Here is a 21280-nt window from a genome sequence, read left to right as displayed (position 1 = left end):
AGCCAGATCCCATGTGCACCTCAAGGTTGAGGACAAGACCCCAACTTCCTCTTGTCCTCATGCTCTCTCTCCTTCTTCTCCCTTCCCTTGTGCCTCTTTTCTACACCCCCCAACCCCATCCTTCCTGCTGTTAGTTTTCCTGTCTCCTGTCTGTGTGCCTTTCATCAGAGGGGAGGCCACAGAGCACAGTGGTTAGACGTTTTGGGCTTGGGGGCAGGAGAAAGAGCTGAGTTTGAACCTAGCTCTGCCTCTCACTAGCTTCGTCTCTCTGAGCTTCCATTTCTTCATCTGCAACATGGGGACCACAGGCAAAGTGTTCACGGTTGAAATGAGATGATGTATGTATGTGGAGCTTGTAACAGGAGCTTGGAGCATCACAAGCACCCAGTCTGTGGTACTCAACACCATCATGACTAAGAATAGACCCCTTCAAGACTCGCACCCTTGTTCAGTGATGCTCTCATGCTGGCAGAGCTGGTTTATGAAATGTGATGGAAATGGAGGCAGGAGTCTAGGGTCAATGTGGGATTCCCAGCCCCGCTGGGGTGCTTTTAAAAATAATCAGAGGGAAAGCAGAACACACTGGTCTGGCCAATGTTTGCACAGGCTATAAACCACGGGTTCTAGAAATGTTCATCCCTAGAGATGGGGCATCTCAGCATCTCAGCCCTCCCTCCAAGCTATTCCTTCTGTCTTAGAACCATGAGAGCTCTGGAACCTCATGACATCACTCGCTGGGGAGTTGTCCCTGTGGTGCCCACAGCCCGGTCAGTGGATGGCACACCGACTCTGCTGGACACGTGTCCAGAAGGGGCAGGATGGGTGGTCTCCACTGTCCATTTGACTTCCATTCTTAAAGCTGACATGACTGCTTATAAACACACACTCCCTGCTCATAAGTAAGTGACTTTATATTACACTCAGATTTGTGTCACTTCCTGATTTGATATCTATCAGGCAACAGCTTTTTTAGCACCTGCTATTTGTAGTGACTCTGGGCTTTGTACAGTGGGCAAGTGTTATGAAAAATGCATAGAGTTGCTATGACCCTAAAACTACTCTGAAAAATAGTCTATTCATTTAAGAAGACTTTATGACCAAAAAATGCATAAAGGATAAAACTCCTTCACAAGATTAAGTGCCAGGTATTCAGAATAGGTTTCCAGGGGGGACAGCACTGTGCCTTCGAGTGCTCAGGGAAGACTTCCTGGGGAAGGCTAGGAAGGGGAAGGCTAGGAAGAAGATTGGGGCTGGCCCCGTGGGGCAGGTAGGGTGAGGTGGCTGGAAAAGGAACCTTGTACATTGGGGGTGTCGAAGTGGTGTGAACTGAGGTTTAGAGATGGGCATTCTCTTGAGCTAGTGAGACCCAGTGCAGTGCTTCTAGCCCCACAGATGGCCTCTGTGGTGTCTCTTCGAGAGCCACCTCCACTAGCATATCAAGTGCCCTGACAAGTCCTGCAATCATGTTTGACTGTGCTTCCCCAGGTTTCCCAACTGTGTCTGATCATGCATGGCCAGTGAACATGGTGGTCTTGAATGGATTTGCATTTGCCTTTTTATCTCCCTGCAAATGCTACCAACTCACTTTTGTAAAACAGGGATTGACAACTTTCTTTAAAAATTCAGGCTGTGGGGATCAAAAAATTATTTCCAAATGATTTTCAAAGACAAGTCAGCCACTTGTCTTCCTTTTCCAAGTGTGGCTCTAATACTTAGAAGGGTGGGGTTTTGCAGGAGCCTGAAGATTGATGCTGCTGCACTAGGGAGGGAGCTGACTCCCAAGACGATGTCCACCGACATTCTCGACCTAGCTGAGGGGCCAGGCCCAACCCCACCCCATCCCCACCCTGCGTGCAAACCTCAAAGTCTATTAACGGCCTCTCTCCAGATAATGATTCATGCTTCCTGTCCCTCCTCCTTTCTAGTTACTCAGAGCTGTGAGCCAAGATTGATTACTTACACCATCCAACTGGCCTCGCCCATGGGGAGCTCAACTGGTAGATTAAATATTCTTCATGGGCGACACCCCAGGTTGAGTTCTCCTTGTCAGCTGAGTCCTGCGCAGTGAAACAAGGGGTTGTCCCAGATGCAGATGTGGAGATGGTTTGCAGAACTAGGGAGTCGGGACACATCATGTTTGGGAGTATGTGAGGAGTTTGGGGAGCCGGGGTTACTGTGAATAGAGAAACAAGGAGGTGCCCCAGGCACGGGACTCATATACTGCCATGGCCTCATAAAATCCAACAGAAATAAGTTCTAAGCTGAGTCTTTAGATGCTTCTCTGGAGACTGACTATCTGTTCCTTCTTGCTGTTAGGTGGTCCTGTTTCTAAAAACATTTTCATAATCTTTATTACACTCGTCATATAGATTATTCTATTTTTAAAAAATTAAAACACTCTAACTGAGCTTAAGTCTGCCCTGATAACCTCCCCCACTCACTCAGTTCCTTTATCAAAATACCGCAGAACCGAGATGGACATCCAGGTGTCCTGATTCCCAGTGTTCTTTCCCCCCAGGGGGCCAGGGTCCTTAGGGATCGGCTGTCAGTGGTGGAAAACCATACTGCTTCAGTATCCTGCCTCAAGGTTGCTGGGTGTCCCAGAGACAGGCAGGGTCTGGGAGGTTCACCCAGCTAAGCCCTCGCTGGTCAGAGCCAGAGGGACCTCCTTGCAGTCCGTCAGGTCCAGCCTCCTCATTCTGCAGATGCTGAGTCTGAGATGCAGGGAGAGGAAGTCATTTGCCCAACAAGGTCGCAGGGCCAGTCTCCTTTTCTGTTTGGCCCGGGTTATCTTTATATTGGGTTTGCATTTCCTGAATACGCAGCAACTGGGTAGGGGGTGGAGGGCAGGGGAAGTGGGCTTAGAAGAGCCCCGTCTGAGAATGTTTAAATTTCCTGTGAGTGTCCCATGAAGAGGGAGATAATCTATGTGCACATGATCCAGAGGAGAGGGGGAGGCTTGGTTTAGGTCCAGAAGATGGAGAGTGGAGGGGAGAAGCAGGAGGGCAAATGGAAGCAATTCAGAGACGTTTTTGTGACGTTTTTATAGGTGAGATAGAAATAAATAGAGGCTTGTTTCTTTGCATTTCCTTGTTGCCTTCTTGTTTGCGCTTTTGGAGAACACTCAAGGCATGAGGAGGCTCTTGTTTTAGTGGTGGTCCTTTGTGGTTCTGGGGGGTACCTTTGGCCGAGGACCGGAGACCTCTGCTCTTGTCTCCCTCAGGTTGGCTTCTTCCTGGCACATGTGGTCCTTTGGAAATCTCTTCCCCCCTCAGAGCGTCCATAGCTTAAGCTCAAAATGGGAGTACAGCCTCCTGCTGGGCTGCCTCACAGAAAGACAGTGGGTATGAGGGTGCCCCCCACATGTTAAGGGTTGGCTTCATTTTCTCCCTAACTTCTGGGAGTCTGGCACGGACACTGAGTGATTCAGAGCTTCCACCAGGAAGGGTCTCGTTTGCCCGTCAGATCAGGCGGCAGATGTGGGCACCAAGGCCGCCCCAGGCTTGCCTTGGTACAGCCTTGCCAGACAGTGTGCCCCACGTTCCTTAAAGGGGGCCGTTGTTTAAGCAGGCCAGGAGGCTGTAACTGAAAGTAAGGAAACGGCAGATATAGACAGAGTTACTGCCAATTTCCTGGAGTCTGGGAGCTGGGGGCCCCCTTGCAACAGGAAGGGAAGTAGATTATTTCCTTATCTGGTATCATGGAGGGAATGAAATGTCTCTTTCCGGGTAACTGGGGCAGCACCTTTCAACTTCTCACTTTAATCATAACCACAAATATTCCTAACCTTTAGGTGGCCACTCAAGAATTACATCTCTTTCCCTCTCCTGGGGTCTTGAGCAGCCTGAGAGCCAGACCCCAGAGAGCAGAACACCCCCTTCATTACCAGTAACCACACTAGAGAGCTTGGCCTGACTCATGGCCACACTGAGTCCCTCTTAGGCACCTCCAAGTCTCACTGACCCATGGAGATCCACAGGCCTCTCTCGCAGGGACCCACCTGCCCCAGAAAGCAAGTCTGCCTCATGAGCATGTCACATGGGCATCTGTATCCTCCTGCTTCTTCCTCTGCCTGGTGAACAGTATGCTAAATGCACATCAGCCTTTCCACGGTGACGCTGGATCTTTAGGGATAAAGGAGAATGTCCTCTGATGCAGTGGTGCTTTCAAGAGGGTGTCAAGGAGGGCCCACACGACTGTGGGTTTTCTCTCTTCCTTCCTGTGTCCACTTCTAGCCATTTCTGCCCCTGAGCACCGTGCTGCTCACTGAAACAAAGGGAGGGCTGAAGGTTGCCCAGGAAACAAATAACCAAATGTATTCAATCATGACTGAGTCATTGAGCCTTGATGTCAACTGTACTCAAGTCAAAACAAACCAACAGAAACCCCACCCAGGCGGTGAGACTTTGTGAGTTCTCCCTGGACACCACGCATGTCCTGAACATTCTCCTGTTTAATCTTCACCAAAAACCTGGAATAATTAGGTGTTGTTATTTCTCTTTGACAGATGTCAATACTGAGGCTCCAAGAAAGATTAGCTCAGCCTGCCCGGTTCTCACTTTGCCGGTGGAACATTATGATTTGAACTCTGGTCTTCTGACTCCAGAGCCCAGTACTTTGGGTGTTTCTGTGAGGAAAACGCCTGCCACATAATCCATGTGTTTCTCTCCAGTGAGAAAAGTTCCTGATGAGTTCAAGAAAAGAAAATTTCCAGAGAGCTGAAGCTAGCCCTTTAAACCTGGAAAGAGAAAGGATTTTTGGTATAATGTGCATCAGATTCTTTCTCAGACTTCCAAGTTCATGGCTATATGCTAGAGGGTTGGAGGCTGCCTGCAGCTGATGGCCAGGACGTGTCTATACCAGGGTATAAGCCAGCTCTCCTTGACCCTTCAGAACGTGGAGAGCGCTGCAGGGGTCCAGCTAGGGGGAAGTAGCTTCATGCTACTCAGATCTGCGATGGGTGAATGAAGGACACCGCATGGTATCAGAGAAGCCTCATCCTGGCATCAGAGGGCTGGAGGTTTAACCCTTCGTCACAATTGTGTGGCCTTGAGTGCATCGTCCCCTGCATGTGAATTTCCTCATCTTTCAAATGGAGAAAACAATTCTGACCTCACCGGCTTGTTGTGGGGACAGAGTAAGATAGTGGGTGTCGGTGCTTTGTCCAGTGCTTTCCAGAATGTTACTGTCGGCCATGAGAACAAGCACCCCCTCCCATGAACTCCTCAATGTCCCTACCAGAGACTCCACGTGGGCCAGAGGATTCGTGGCTGTGGCCCCGGGGGACAGGTCTGCTGTGAGCTCTACTGACGTCAGGCAGACACACCCACGGCCGCCAGGGCGGGTCACTCTCCATGTCAGCACTGACCTCCTCGTGCCAGGGCTGTTGGAGAGAAGGAGCCATGAGCTTCTCATTCTTCTGCTCAGGAAAAGGAAAGAGAACAAAAAGAAAGGGGGAAAAAAAGAAAAATTGATTTTCTTTAACCTGTGGCTTTTTTTCCCTTTCTCCCCTCCTTGTTATGAGTGGGATTGCCACTTAACTTTTTTATAATTAAAAAAAAAAAGATGTTCTGGGTGAGGGAACATAATATTCAGACATGTTGAGCTGACAGCTGATGGGCGTGTTGTCAATACATCATCACCACAAATCATGTGGCAAGGGTTGGTGGGGAGGAGCTTTGTGTGTACGTGTGTGCGCGTGCACACACTTGAATGATTTTAAGTGTTTGGGGAAGGTCCCGTGACCCCTATGGAAAGCAGCTCCTGTGGAAGGTTAGCCAGGGAGATGGTCAGCCCTTAGGGTAGGAATGGGAAGTGGGCTTCCATTGTGAATTGAGTGGGGGGGTCTTCTCCATGTGAGCCTGTGGAAGCAAAAGGTCTCCCCTTCCTCTCTCTTTCTCTCCCTCTTTTGTGTCCTTAGCACCCAGTGGGTGCCCTGTATTATGCTGACCGCAGTAGACAGAGATGATGAGGCACTCCTTGGAAGAGGTCTCAGTTTGATGGTGGATGCGGATAAAGCAGCTGGGACCAGTGCTCTAAGGGGTGTAATAAAGACATGCAACCTGAGTCCTGCCATTCTCACTTGCCCTCCAGGCATTCTTCCTCCCATCCCTGCCTTCACTTACTGCCCGTGTCAGGGGACTCACCAACCTCTCTTGAGCCTTGGAGCCCTCGGTCCAGCTGCCTCTGTGACAGCTCCAGTGAAACAGCTTTCGTGGTGCTCCGTCTTCACAGATGCGAATCTAGGCATCATCTTGACACTCCTCCCTCCCACACCCCCCTGGCCATCTCATCACTAAGTCCTATCAGCTTCACCCCCACATGCCCCTCCATCACCACCCACATCCAAGCTGCCTGGCCTGGACCATCGCTAAGTCGAGTCCCACTCCCCATATCCTCACTCACCCTCCTCCAGTCTGTTCTGACCAGGGGTCCACAAACTATGGTCCATGGGCCAAACCCAGCCACTGCCTGATTTTGTAGAGCCCGTGAGCTAAACGTGGCTTGTGCATGTAAACATTTGATGATACGCGGCACTGACTTTGAACACAATTAAGCAAAATGTTATCCCTCTAAAAAATAAGTCCATTCTTCTCATTAGTAGATCTATTTACATTAAATTGTACTCGATTACTATTATATTTTGAGTGGCCTCAAAAGGTTTGCAGAGATTTGTTTTTTCTCTTACTCTGTAAGCGTCTACATCATAGCCTCGATTTTGCTTCCTGGCTGTGAACCCTGCAATATATACTTTCTGGCCCTTTACAGAAAATGTTTGCTGACCTCTGGTCTATCCTGTGGCCTTTTCAACATGGAAATCTGATCAGTCACACATGCTTGTACATGCACACACACACACATACATACATCACATACACACATCCAAACACTTGAATCGTTCCCCATTGCTCTTGGTATAAAGATAAAACTCCTTACCTTCAAGAACCTGGGGTGGTCTGGCACCTGCCCCCTCTCCATTTTCATTGCCATGCTCCTATCCTGGCCACTCTGGCCTTCTCTTAGTTCCTGTGTCCACCGTGTTCCCACCTGCCACAGGGCCTTTGCCTGTGCTATCCTTGACTTTATCTGGGAGGCAGCTTTCCACACTCTATTTTCCTTATTTAAGTGCTTCTCATCCTGCAGATTGCAGTATCACTGTGACTTCCACAGAGGATCCTTCCCTGACCTTCCTGCTGAGCCCTCTATTATAACCACTCATCGCAGTCATAGATTTGTCATTGTCTGACACTACCCCCACCCCAGACGGCAAGCCCCTGACACCACAAGAGCTGACACCATGTCCTACAACCGCCTCGTGGTGTCCCCTGGTACATAGTGGGCACTCAGTAAATACCTCGTTACATTGAATGGCTGAGAATCAAGGAAGCCTTCATAAAAGATAAGTTTGAACAGGAACTAGTAGGTTGAGAAGATGGAGAATGGGAAAAAGGGGGTTTTAGGCAGAGGGACCAGTATTCTGGAGATTCTGTGTGGCTCCATGGGTGGGAGGGGGGGCGCTCTGAGTGTATGTGGGTGAATGGTTGGGTAAATCATTGGAAGGGGAGGTGAGGCCAAATCATGAGGGGCTCCCTGTGCCAGCCTGAGCTCTTTGGATGCTTCTCCTGTGGGCAGAGGACACGTGGGTGGTTTGAAGCAGAAGGGTGGCGTGGACAGAGCTGCTGAGTGGACAGTAGACTGGAGGGGGCAGGACCAGCTATAAAGGGCTCTTCCATGGACCAGGCAGTGGGGATGAGAGGAGATGGTCAGGGAATGCTATAGAGGAGGCGGCAACAGGAATTGATAGCCTACTGCAAGTGGGGGAGGTGAGTTCTTGGGGGTCCCATGTTTCTCCAGTATTTAAGATGAGTGAAGAGAGAGGAGTTAGAGCACAGGTGGAGGGATGGACATTTATTTGAGGGTCAGGAAGTGGAGGTGGTAAATACCTGTAGTCCCCCGGTGTTCTCTGTGAAGGAGATTAGAGTTATCTGCTGAGACAGACACTTTTTGGATTCAAGTCATAGGCTGTGGCCTCTTCCCCCGTTGGCACGCAGTGGGTTCTACATGCCCCCTAAGCTGTTGGGGGATTCAGCTCGGCCAGGAGCAGCTGGGGGCTCGGGCTGGCGGTTTCTATCCCAAACAGCTCCTCTGGGGGTTAAACAGGCACTTAAAGGAGATCTTAGAGACCTGCCTTTCCTCATTCTTTTCCTAAAATGTGATGTCTAGATGTCAGCTTTGTCAGAAATCCTACCTTGAAGGCCTTTGGAAAAAAGAGTTCCACTCATGTCCGAAAATGTTCACCGAGGCCCTACACCACCCAGCTCTGCTCTGAGCACCATAGGGAATCCAGCTCTTGGCCCCCAGAGGGTCTGTGCCTGACCTGAAGACACATAACTAACACATGAAATGCACAGAGACGGAATTCCCTGGCGGTCCAGTGGTTAGGACTCAGTGCTTTCACTTCTTTGGGCCCGGGTTCTATCCCTGTTCGGGGAAGTAAGATCTCGCAAGTGACGCAACGCAACAACAACAACAACAAAGCAGAAATGCACAGAGAACAGTGCGGGAAGGTGTCACTCAGCGACATCATGACTTTTGTTTTCTTTTTTTTTAACATCTTTATTGGAGTATCATTGCTTTACGATGATGTGTTAGTTTCTGCTGTATAACAAAGTGAATCAGCTATACATATACATATGTTCCCATATCTCTTCCCTCTTGCATCTCCCTCCCTCCCACCCTCCCTATCCCACCCCTCTAGGTGGTCACAAAGCACCGAGCTGATCTCCCTGTGCTATGCGGCTGCTTCCCACTAGCTATCTATTTTACGTTTGGTAGTGTATATGTCCATGCCACTCTCTCACTTTGTCACAGCTTACCCTTCCCCCTCCCCATATCCTCAAGTCCATTCTCTAGTAGGTCTGTGTCTTTATTCCCATCCTGCCCCTAGGTTCTTCATAACAATTTTTTTTTTAGATTCCATATATATGTGTTAGCATACAATATTTGTTTTTCTCTTTCTGACTTACTTCACTCTGTATGACAGATTCTAGGTCCATCCACCTCACTACAAATAACTCAATTTCATTTCTTTTTATGGCTGAGTAATATTCCATTGTATATATGTGCCACATCTTTTTTTTCACACACACACACACACACACACACACACACACTGTATTTTATTTTTACAAGAGATAAATAAACTGACACCAAGCATTGTAAATGGATGACCACAACAAAAGCAACAATGATTGCAGTTACCAAACACGAAACACACTCATACTATGTCATAATATTGACATTCAGTCCAGTAATTCTCCACTGTAACAGCTCCTTTACTTTGCAGCGAAAATTGATTTGTATACTTTTTGCCTCTGAGTCCTTGTGGGATTTTTTCTTTTTTTTACTTCAAACAGAAAGTCACAAAAATTATAATCATTCTCATCAGTTCCCTCAGTCCCATGTAATTAATTTTTTTTTCATCTTGATCTTTTGTTAGCACTTTTATGAATCCATCAGTTTTCCATTAGAGTTCTGAAAATGCTTATTCATTCAGTTCAGCAGTATAGTCAGTTACCAGAAACCTGTACTTGTCAGAGTCTTTTCCATGAATTCCTTGAAGATGAAACCCTTCTATAGGAACATTTTTGCAAAAGCATCAGAGTACACCCAGAACTGTCTGTGAATGACAAAAGACTTAAAAATGACCATGGTTAAAGATTTGAGGAAAGTTCATAATAATGCAATTGACAAGGAAATTTCCTTATTTCTGAGATATACATTTTAAAGTAATAACTAGAATTATGACTTATAACATTATACCAGAACATATAAGATTTTTAGAAATTTCATGTAGTGTCTGAAACATTTATGTTAACATATTTCCATACAGATAACCCAAAGAAAGTTCAGTATTAGTTGTTTTTTTAGTTTGTTCGTTTTTTTATACTGCAGGTTCTTATCAGTCATCAATTTTATACACATCAGTGTATACATGTCAATCCCAATCGCCCAATTCAGCACACCACCATCCCCACCCCACCACGGTTTCCCCCCCTTGGTGTCCATACGTTTGTTCTCTACATCTGTGTCTCAACTTCTGCCCTGCAAACCGGTTCATCTATACCATTATTCTAGGTTCCACATACATGCGTTAATATACGATATTTGTTTTTCTCTTTCTGACTTGCTTCACTCTGTATGACAGTCTCTAGATCCATCCACGTCTCATCAAATGACTCAATTTCGTTCCTTTTTAGGGCTGAGTAATATTCCACTGTATGTATGTCTCACATCTTCTTTATCCATTCATCTGTCGAGGGACACCTAGGTTGCTTCCATGTCCTGGCTGTTGTAAACAGTGCTGCAATGAACATTGTGGTACATGACTCTTTTTGAATTATGGTTTTCTCTGGGTATATGCCCAGTAGTGGGATTGCTGGATCATATGGTAATTCTATTTGTAGTTTTTTAAGGAACCTCCATACTGTTCTCCATAGTGGCTGTATCAATTTACATTCCCACCAGCAGTGCAAGAGGGTTCCCTTTTCTCCACACCCTCTCCAGCATTTATTGTTTGTAGATTTTTTGACATCATGCTTTTTTGTAGTGTATTGAAGCTCCCAAGGCACATTCACATGCAGACACAGGAGTCTTTAACCAACTCCTACCTCACCACCTTCTCCCAGACACCCACACACATAGCACCCCCTGCCCCAAATGAGGTTGGGGGCTGAGTGAGCATCAGCTACGTTCCCAAACCTGCTTGTGCCCGTTGTCCTTGTTACTGTTAGATACATCAGTTCATTAGATGTGACCTGTGAATGCAAAAGAGAAAGAGAAGTTTGACAAACTTGTTGGCTGCATTCCATAAACACCGAGTGGGTCTGCTTTGAGTGACACGCTGCTCGTGGCACAGTGGAGAAGGGAGAGAGAGATGTAAAGGCAGAGGTATGAAGACAGTCCTGCTCCTAAAGAACTTAAAATCTAGCATTGGTTGGAAAATAGAACACCCAAGGTTCTGGTCTGGTTGAGGACTGGCCTGGAGGAGTGACGTTTCACACAAACAGAGGGATGCGTGTCTGGGCCTGCAGATCCTTCATCCAGGGCTTGGTCCTCACTTTCCCCGAGGCCCCCAGGCTCCAGGGGCCCCATGTCTGCCTGCTCACTTCAGCTGCTGGGGCCCCTGGTGGATGCATCACTTCGGCCCTCTGGTCTTATAGCAGCCGAGGGAGGCTTATTTGGCAAGAAATTGAGGCAGTGAGATGATGAGGGCCAATGACAAATGGGATATCTGTCTTGAGCGAGTCCAGACAGGCTTGGGGGCTTCCCAGGAGGGATATAAAGGATCACCAGAGGAGGGAGCAAACCCAGAAAAGGGCAAGACACCCTCTTGATTCCCTGAGGCTTCTCAGTAGCTGTTGGGTAGATGGAAGCCAAGCTCTGTGGCCCTCCCACCATCGCACGCAGAACTTCAACAGCGGGAATCTCAGGTGAATGTTCACTTCCAACTTTCTTCTGTAATAATACTTGAATTCCCAGAAGCATCTGTAAATTAAAGCAGGCATTCTTCCTCGATCTTGGCGCTTGCTATCATTTGGAACAAGACCTTCCTGACAAAACTGGTCTCGGCAGCTCCCATCGGCTTGTCTCCTGCAGGATGTCTTCCCAATTCAATCCCTGGGTCTGTTCACCCTTTGCTTCTCCTCCCTCAGCAACTTCCCACGGGCCCTGGGAGCTCGCTCAGGGTGCCCCTCTCATCTGATTGAGAAGGCCAGCCTCCCTCACTTGGCACTAGGACAAAGGAGACATCGCCAGGGGCAGCCAAGTCACTAAGTCAAACCTCAGTCCAGGGGCTCCAGGGCGACAGGGGATGTGAGGGGAGCTGTGAGGTCCTCTGTCTGGCTCCCTCAAGCAAACACTTGCTTAGCGTAGTGCCAGATGTGAGGCACGGGCTGGGTCCCAGAGATGAGCGAGAGGCACCTCCAGCTGCCCCTGGAGAGTTCACCCCCGCTGGGAAGGTGGGGGCAGGGTGAGGATGATCCGCCAGAACCTGGTCCACAGGGGCCTGGAGGAGGGAGTGACTCAAGACGTGCCGGTGGGAAGGCCTCCAGCCCCAGGCATCAGAGGTCCTCCTTTCTGGCTTGTTTCTTGACTCTCAGAATTCCCCCCAAAGTCTTAGAACCCTGAGCCAGAAGGGCCTTGGCATAGCCCCAGAATGGGGCCCTGTGTTGACAGGATGCCCAAGTGTGGCTCTGACGTCATAACCCGGGGTACCTCCCATCTGAACCGCAGACAGAAGGGCCGAGAGAGACTGACAGACAGCCGAGCACGAGAACCTTCATGCAGTTATTTCACACACAAGGGAGCATCACAGACTTTGTTACCCAGTGAACTGTGAGCTGCTTTCCAGAAAGAAGGGGCATTTGTTTTTTGTACAGTCTAATGTCTTCAAGGTCACAGACCGAAGCCGAGCCAGCTGCTGCATTTGGGAATCGATCCTCTAACCGCACAGCCTAGCTGGAATCCTGGGCAGCACTGGGGATGCGGTCCCAGGGCACAGTGCTGGCCACCCGGCTCCCATCCCCTGCAGAGGAAGCCAGTCTGTGCTGCTGACCTGCTGGAGGCCCTCCCGGCAGCTCAGCTCGGCCCAGGGCGCTGGGTGTGGGGCTTGAGTGATAGGAGCAGAGCCCTCCGGTGCTTGACTTGTGTTTTCTTAGGTTTATAATTTGCCCTGATGCTGGGGCTGGAGCCTCACGCCAGATCTACCCGCCAACCACCCCCTTCCCCTCCGTGTTTACCCCACACTCCCTGGGGCTGTGTCAGAGGGAAGCCTCCCAACCTCCCAGCCCTGCCCTGCCCTACCCTGCCCAGGAGAGCTGTAGGGAGGGTGATCCTTTCCTCGGTTGTAGTTCCAAGTGCTGATTCACAAGGTCTGAGCCTCAAGTCCTTGGGGGCAGGAGTGGAGGATCCTCCCTGCAACCCTGGCCCAAACCACTCCAGCTGGCCACCCCGCTGAGACCCTCCCTGAGGCCCCAGCGGCAAGGATTTGCCCACGGTGCCTCCTGAGTCCTGGCTGGTGTGACCTCGCCCCCCTGCCAGGCCTTCTTCCGCCTCCTCCTTGTGAAATGTCATGGATCTTTAGGAAGCCTGGCACCTGCCCTCCAAGACTATAGGCCTCAAGACACAGGTTTGCGGGTCTTCATCTCCCCTAGCAGAGTCCTGGCACAGTAGGTCCTCCTTGTGAGTTTGCAGGAAAGCATATAGAGGATAAGGTCGGGTAGAGATGCCAGTCTCTGGGCTTTGAGGCCAGGCGTCATGACCTAGTCAGATCTCCTGGCACAAAGTAGGTCTTCAGAATACGGTCACATTGCTCCTGAAATTCTCCTGGCAGCAGCTCCGTAGGAGAAACTTGTGATTATGAAGTAGTCAGCGTTCGGGTCACCCAGGGACTCACGTGTGACTTCTTCAGGTGTCTCCGTTGTCCTCCCTTCTTTCCGCAGACCTCTTGCCAACCTCTGGCTACTCCCATATTCTTTTTTTTTTTTTTTTTTTTTTCCCATATTCTTAATCTCCCCACCCAGACCTAGCCATTTGTCAAGGTGGGTGGTTTGAAAAACTGTATCCAGGAATATATCAATAGGGCCCACTCAGACCATTCCTCCAGGAAGCCACCCTAGACTCCTGAGTCCCCTACTTTTCTTCCTGTGTCCTCAGCATCGTTCACACTGCTCCATGCCAGCTAGGGCGGGAGGGAAGCGGGGTGTGGCAGTCACGGGGGGAAGACGATGTTATTAATTCCCTGGTAGAGGACTGCTGGCCCAGAGGAGAGAGCACTGACAGTGAGGGTCTGCACACCAGAAAGTGAAATAGCTCCCATCTCCATGTCCTGGTTCCTGGGGCTCGGAGGAAGCAATGGATGCTACAGGGTGCTACTGAAAGATGGAGAAATAAATGTCTCTTGGTGTCCAAAGGAAGCCTTGGGAATCCGCCCCGGGGCTGAGAGTCAGCGTGAGACCCGGGGCAGGGAGCAGTGGGGCGGGAAGGAACAAGGATGCGCCAGTCACTCTACATGGAGGATGATTTCGGCACTAATCTCTGGCATTGGCAGAACTGATCCACGGTAATTGGGTTACTGGATTATAAAACACCCACTGGCTTTATTTAGAAGACTAATCAGAAACATTTAGAACAACAACGTTGCTATAAAGGAGACCATGAACCATGAACCCATGTCTTGGAGAACTGCCCTTGGCTTCAGCCTCTTTTGGGGAGCAGAATCCCAGGAGAATCCAAGTTAAGCTCCTTTGACAGACCTGAGAGGAAGTCTTGACGAAAACCGAAGCCAAGTCACTTGGGGAATTGTGTATATAGTCTCTGAAGGATGGCCCAGTGTCAGAAAAAGGAAAATCTTTTTGGTTTTTTTTCCTCAAACAAGCAGTGGTGGTCTGGCGGGAGCAGGGTGTTAACCCTTCTGAATTATAAGCAAACAAGTCTTGCCGAGCCGTTGGCCAAAGTCAACTTCCTCTCTTCCCCCCACCCGTCCCTCTCTCTCTCTGGTTCAAAGGATGGTCCTTTTGGACAGATATCTTCCTTGCAGACTGTGCCCCGTCTCCTAGTGCCCCTGGGGGTGTGCGGGGAGGGGAGGGGAACTTTGATGCACTAGAACAGGGGTCAACATACTATGGCTGGGACCAAATCCCGCCCCCGACTGTCCTTATACAGCCTGTGAGCCCAGAAGGGTTTTTTACATCTTTAAATGGTTAAAGAAAAATCAGACAAAGAACACTATTTCTTGACATGTGAAAATTATATAAAATTCAAATTTCAGTGTCCATAAGTAAAGTTGTATTAGGACACGACCACACCCATTCATTTATATATGGTTTATGGCTGCGTTAACGCTGCAACTGCAGAGTTATGACAGACATCGTATGGCCTGCAAAGCTGAAAATATTTACTAGCTAGCCCGCAAAGCTGAAAATATTTACTAGCTGGCCCTGTACAGAAAAGCCCTTTGCTAAAACATCTTTGTAGAGCCTTATTATTATGTACAGCATTCCATGAACCTGGCACTGTAGGGCCCTGTGAAAATAGCAAATTCTGGCCCTTTGTCCATGTCAGAAGCATGGAAATCTAGGGGTGAAGTGCTTTGGGTCTCATTTGTCTGGCTTGGTATTTCAGCTCAATGAGTGTTTATTGAGCAGCTACTGTGTCTCAATCACTGGGGACCCAAGATGTGTAGGATGCTGTCCCTGCCTTGGAATGACTGGACAGACAGTGGGGAGATGGGCTCCGAAGCAGGTCGTTTGACTATAATGCTTCAGGGGGATCAGAGAGAGCATCTCAGATTCTGAGCAGACAATCTTTTTGTCGAACTGAATCCAGAATCCTGGAGCCTTGCTCTAATAAGGGAGGACTTGACCCAAGAAATGTGAAAGTAGTAGTTCTGTTAATTTGTTCATGAATGAAAAAGCTCCTGGTGCCAATTACCCAATGGGAAGTGTTGTACATAATGAGCAAAGCAGTTACCTTATTAGAAAAATAACAAAGACTTGAATCTTGAGTTGGTATTAGAACAGTCCTGTGGGATTGACTAATCCACCGAGAAGAACAGTTTCCAGGTTTAAAATGATTTGTTTAAAACAGCCTTTTGACAAGATGCTGAACTGTGTGCTACTGCCTGTGTAAAGGGGGTAGGGGTGGGGGTGTGTACAAGCATTCTTGTATGAGCATAAAATATCTTTAGGATATACAGGAACCTGAGTGACTGTCCCAGGAGGGGGGCTGGGTATCTGGGGACAAGACTGAGAGGAAGACTTTGGGCAGATACCTGTTTTAAAATTTTCGCTCTAACTTTTCACTTTATTTTCAAGTATTTATTTAGGATGATTTCCAGTCTTTTTTTTTTTTTTTTTTTTTTCGGTACGCGGGCCTCTGTTGAGGCCTCACTGTTGGGGCCTCTCCCGTTGCGGAGCACAGGCTCCGGACGCGCAGGCTCAGCGGCCATGGCTCACGGGCCCAGCCGCTACGTGGCATGTGGGATCCTCCCGGACCGGGGCACGAACCCGTGTCCCCTGCATCGGCAGGCGGACTCTGAACCACTGCGCCACCAGGGAAGCCCGATTTCCAGTCTTTTGTATGCTCTTTTATACCTTTTGAATTTTGAACCATGTGACTATAGTACCTATTCAAAAAATACATAAATTTAATGTAAAATAAGTCGCACATGGTCTTGCCATTACCTTCGTACATCTTCCTAGGGAGGTCGTTTTTCCTCTCATTCAGTATATGATTCTTTTTTTTTTTAATAGATCTTTATTAGAGTATAACTGCTTCACAATACTGTGTTAGTTTCTGTTGTACAACAAAGTGAATCAGCCATATGCATACATATATCCCCATATCCCCTCCCTGTTGAGCCTCCCTCCCACCCCTCTAGGTGGTCACAAAGCACCGAGCTGATCTCCCTGTGCTGTGCTGCTGCTTCCCACTAGCTGTTTTACATTCGGTAGTGGATATATATCGATGCCACTCTCACTTTGTCCCGGCGTCCCACTCCCCCGCCGTGTCCTCAAGTCCGTTTTCTGTGGCAGGGCAGGAGTTGTTCCTCTGAATGTGGGGAGTTGACCTCTTCAACTTGAGAGGGCATCAAACTAACAGGAGGGCTCATTAAAACACAGACTGCTGGTCCCCACCCCCCAGATTCAGTGGGTTTAGGCGCGCCTCAAGAATCAGCATTTACAGCAAGTTCCCAGGTGATGTTTTATGCTGCTGGCCTGGGAACCACACTTTGGGAGCTCCCCTCTGACTTCCTAGGGTTCCCTACTTTCTAGGGTTCTTTATAAATAAACTACATTCCCAGTTCAGAAAATATGAACAAATAAAGAATAGATTCCTGTAACTGAGAACACAAAGGAATCTCTCTTACCCTGCAGTTTGGGAACACGACAAAGCAGACAGGTCAACAGAAGTAAAGTTATCTAGCTTCCATTCCCCCCACAGGGGCATGATGGAGGAACGCAGAATCAGATCATCATCAGGGTTTGATGAGTTTCAACAAGTAATTCTTCCTGGGGGAAGTGACTTGGTGCAAAGCTTTCGAGGAAGGTTAAGTGGCGAGGTTTAAGCCAGGCAGCCTGGCCTCATACCCACAGGATAACACTACTGGACATCATTTTAAGGCCTCACAGTTATCCCTGACCATACAAATTCAGCCTGATCATCAGTGAGTTCCTGACAAGGACATGGTCCCCAGCATGGACCCCGCACCTGACTCCATGCCTTAGTGCATGCTGTTCCCTCAGCCGAAATACCCTTCCTGGTCCCCTCACCTCTGTAAACCCTATTTGTCCATCAGGATCCAGGTAAAATCAAACTATTCTTCATGAGAATTTAATATCTTTTCAGCCTACACTTAATATCTTTTTCTGTATATCAATTCATTGGGACGCTTGATCATTATTTTTTTTTTCATTTATTGATTCATTCATTCAACAATATTACCATTCCACCAACAAATTCTTATCAAAGGGCCTACCATATACTGGGAATTACGGTAGATTTGGAGAATAGAATCATAGGTCAAAACAGACTTGGTCCCTGCCCTAATGAGAGAAAGATCATTAATCAAATAATTGCACTGGTGGAAGTACAATTACAGGCTGAGAAGAGTGGTCTGAAGGAAAGAAATATGGTTTTATGAGAACATAAAAGAAATGACCCTGATGTAGCCTTGGGGGTGGGTGTCAGGATAGACTTTCCAAGAAAGTATAGTTGGGGCCGAGAGCTGAAGGTTGCCCAAGACTTGGCTGGATGAGGAATTGGAGTGGGGAAGGGGAACGCTCTCCAAATTGGGGGACCAGCATGTGCAAAGGTCCTGTTGTAGGAGGCAGCTTGGCAGGTTCAAGGAATTGAGAGACCACCGTGGCTGGGGGGTGGGGATGGGGAGGTGTTGGAGAACAAGGAGAAGAGGGGTACATCGTGAGGCTGGGAACAAACCCCGCGGAGCCCTGTCGGCCTTGTTAATGATTTTGGTCTTTAACCTAAGGTTGCTAAGATGCCATGAAAGGGTTTTAAACAGTGCGTTGATGGAGGCAGAGTTATGTTTGGAAAAGTGTATTCTGCTGCTGCTGTCTCGAGAATGAACACGACTGAAATCAGGGAGACCAATCAGAAGGCTGTTGGAAGAGTGCAGAAGGTAGATATGGTGTCTTGGACTAGGGTTATAGTAGTGGAACCAGAGAAAAATGGGTGCAGTTAAGAAAACGTTAGGAAGTAAATTGCTGAGTTGTGGTGGTTGGTTAAGAGAGAAGGAAGAGTCAAGGGCGAGACTTTGGAGGAGCATCCATTTGGGGGGATGTGATAATGAGTTTGCTTTGAACCTGAAAGTGGAACTGTGGAGTAGGCAGCTGATCAGGAGCTCAGACCCTCTGAGCCGGGAGTGGTCACTGGGAGTCCTCAAGGCTCACCGCATCACTTCACCTTCAGGATCTGCTCCAGCCATCTTTGGCCAACCTTTGTCCCATACCACTGCTTCCCTGTTCCAGCATTCATTCCACCAAACCAAACCCCCCATCTTGAATGTCCATCTCCTTCTCTTGTCATTCCGAAAGGGACAGAGACCAACTCAGGCTTGCTCCCAGTTGGAGGAGGCCTACTGCAGTGGTCTTCAAACTTTCTGCTTAAAATCCCCCGTAAAAGGATTTTGTAAAACCATTTACCCTCTCACACATTTTTAAGTTTACATCTACATTTTTTATTATACGTCTGCCAAAGATGCAATTTCCAGTATATTGTAAACACTGAGATTTTCAAGTAAAACGATTGCATCACTGTTTTAAATGTATCCAATGGAATCTAAACACTGTAGGAATTTGACACCCACCATCATCCATTTTAAAAATGTATGAACACGCTCTTCGTTAATAGTCAGTGTTCCCTTTTCTCCTTGAAATTTTACTTCGTTTCACTTCCCCTGTGGAATTTTACCCTAATGTAATATATGTAATATGTTTTTGTGCTTAAAACTCTGTCGTTTGTTTCCCGGTCACATTTCGCTGTAACAATTTCATATGAAGTTAAAACTTTTTAAATTTCCTGAAATCAGGAAGTTCTAAATACTAAAATTTTCTTCGTGTTTGAGGTATAATTATGATTATTGATAGTATGCAGGCAATCAAAACAACATGAAATATATTCTAATTTGGATAAATAATTAATAAACATAAAAACTAAAATTACATTGAAAATGTACATTAGGTGCTGATGCTGGAGACTTTTCAAAGTAATTTTTTTTCATGTAAATACATTGTTCTTTTGTTTGCTTTTGGGAGTTTTTTGGGTTGTTTGTTTGTTTGTTTGAAGTATAGTTGATTCAATTACAGTGTTTTGCCAATCTCTGCTGTACAGCAGTGACTGTTTTAAACACATATACATTCTTTTAAAAATATTCTTTTCCATTATGGTTTATCCCAGGAGATTGGATATAGTTCCCTGGGCTATACAGTAGGACCTTGCTGTTTATCCACTCTCAATGCAATAGTTTGCATCTACCAACCCCAAATTCCCAGTCCATCTCTCTCTCTCTCCGCCTCCCCCGTTGGCAACCACAAGTCTGATCTCTATGTCTGTGAGTCTGTTTCTGTTTTGTAGATAGGTTCATTTGTGCCATATTTTAGATTCCACATATAATGGATATCGTATGGTGTTTGTCTTTCTCTTTCTGACTTCCTTCACTAAGTATGATAATCTCTAGTTGTATCCATGTTGCTGCAAATGGCATTATGGTGTGCTTTTTTATGGCTGAGTAGTATTCCATTGTATATATGTACCACATCTTCTTTATCCATTCATCTGTTGATGGGCATTTAGGCTGTTTCCATGTTTTGGCTAAGTAATTTTTTTATTGACGTATAACATACATGCATGTATGTGACGAGGTCTGAGTGTACAGCTCAGGTTATTACAGAGTGAGCACACCATGCAGTTAGCACCCAGGTCCAGAGATAAAATCTTGCTTGTGCCGGGTTATCTCTTTTGTTTTTTTATTTATCCATGGAAGAATACTATTTGTTGCATGAGATACGAGACAAGGATCAGCGTTGATTGTATTTCCATTTTTCATTTATATAGATGTAAACACTGAAAAACCCTCATTCACATAAACTAATAGATAAAAATACAAGTTTTATTAAAGCAGGGTCAACTCAGTTCTTGATCTGCTTCTGAGTTATGTACCAAAAATCACATAGTGATCTATCGCTAACAATTATATTTTAATTACTTCTATTAGGCCTTCCTAATGAAAAAAAGAATTGGAAACCACCCAGCTTGCAAAGAAGATTTACTACTTATTTATTAGTGTTGCTCACTTTCAATGTTCTGTGCCCTCTCGTGTGGCGGCTGGGGGAGTTATCCCTGGGGCATAAGCCCAGTTAAGATTTGGGATGGAATGAGTAAGAAGTTTGTCTTTCTTTTGTAAAGGAGGAGGGCTGTTGTGAAAGAGCGGGTGTAAAAGGACAACTTTCACCTCTGTCACTGGTTAGCAGACATCTGGTCCTGTCCAAAACCATTTGACATGGACCAAATATGCTTTATGGACATTTTGGATAAGACCAAATTTCAGGGACCTTTTGACGTGGACCAAATATCTTACAGACCCAATATCTCTTGGATGTTTTGGACAGGACCAAATGTCCTGCAATTCTGTCACCCATCAGTTCTAGAAAAGGGTTATTATGGAAGTTGAGGATCTGGAAATTGATTCTCTTAAAGCTTTGAATGTGTGTGTATAGTGCTTGGAAAGTCTTCGTGTACTCCCTGGGGTTGACATACCCCAGTTTGAAGTTCACAGAGGAACCTGTATGGCTTCAGATCAGACTAGACCAGTCACTCAAAATTTCCTAGTTCATGTTTCTAAGAGAGGGAGTCTGATTGGCCCAGCCTATTTTTTTGAGTCAGGCCACATCATAGGCTTCCGACCAGGTGGTCAGCACTGTGCACAGATGTTTCCCTGAGCAGGGACCCCAAGGAGGCAGGTAGCTGTGTACTGACACATGTACTGCTTTTCCTTGAAACTGTCTCCGGTTCTGTTCTTCTGCTAGAAATACGCTCTCCAGACTATGAGTTCCTTATCTGTTAATTTTTACCTTTTTATTACATGCATCTCTTTCCTCCTTATACTGTAGTTATTCATGTGGCCAATTGCCTTTTCTAGCTGTAAGCTCCTTGAGAGATGGCCCATGTCTTAATGACTTCCTAGCATTGTGTCTTGCACTTA

At 47.1% G+C, this 21280-nt stretch overlaps 1 protein-coding gene across 20 annotated transcripts in view; it reads left to right on the top strand.

Annotated features, from left to right (window-relative positions):
- TRERF1 (transcriptional regulating factor 1) overlaps positions 1-21280 on the top strand; it is a 229467-nt gene that overhangs the window by 166678 nt on the left and 41509 nt on the right. The gene's annotated exons all lie outside the window — the stretch shown is intronic.

This window comes from Aethalodelphis obliquidens, unplaced genomic scaffold, assembly GCF_003676395.1.
Source record: "Aethalodelphis obliquidens isolate GAN/ISIS:26980383/991018 unplaced genomic scaffold, ASM367639v1 scaffold31, whole genome shotgun sequence".
Taxonomy (NCBI): domain Eukaryota; kingdom Metazoa; phylum Chordata; class Mammalia; order Artiodactyla; family Delphinidae; genus Aethalodelphis; species Aethalodelphis obliquidens.
The sequence above is the reverse complement of the archived record's forward strand: the minus strand, read 5'-3'. Positions and strand labels throughout refer to the sequence as shown.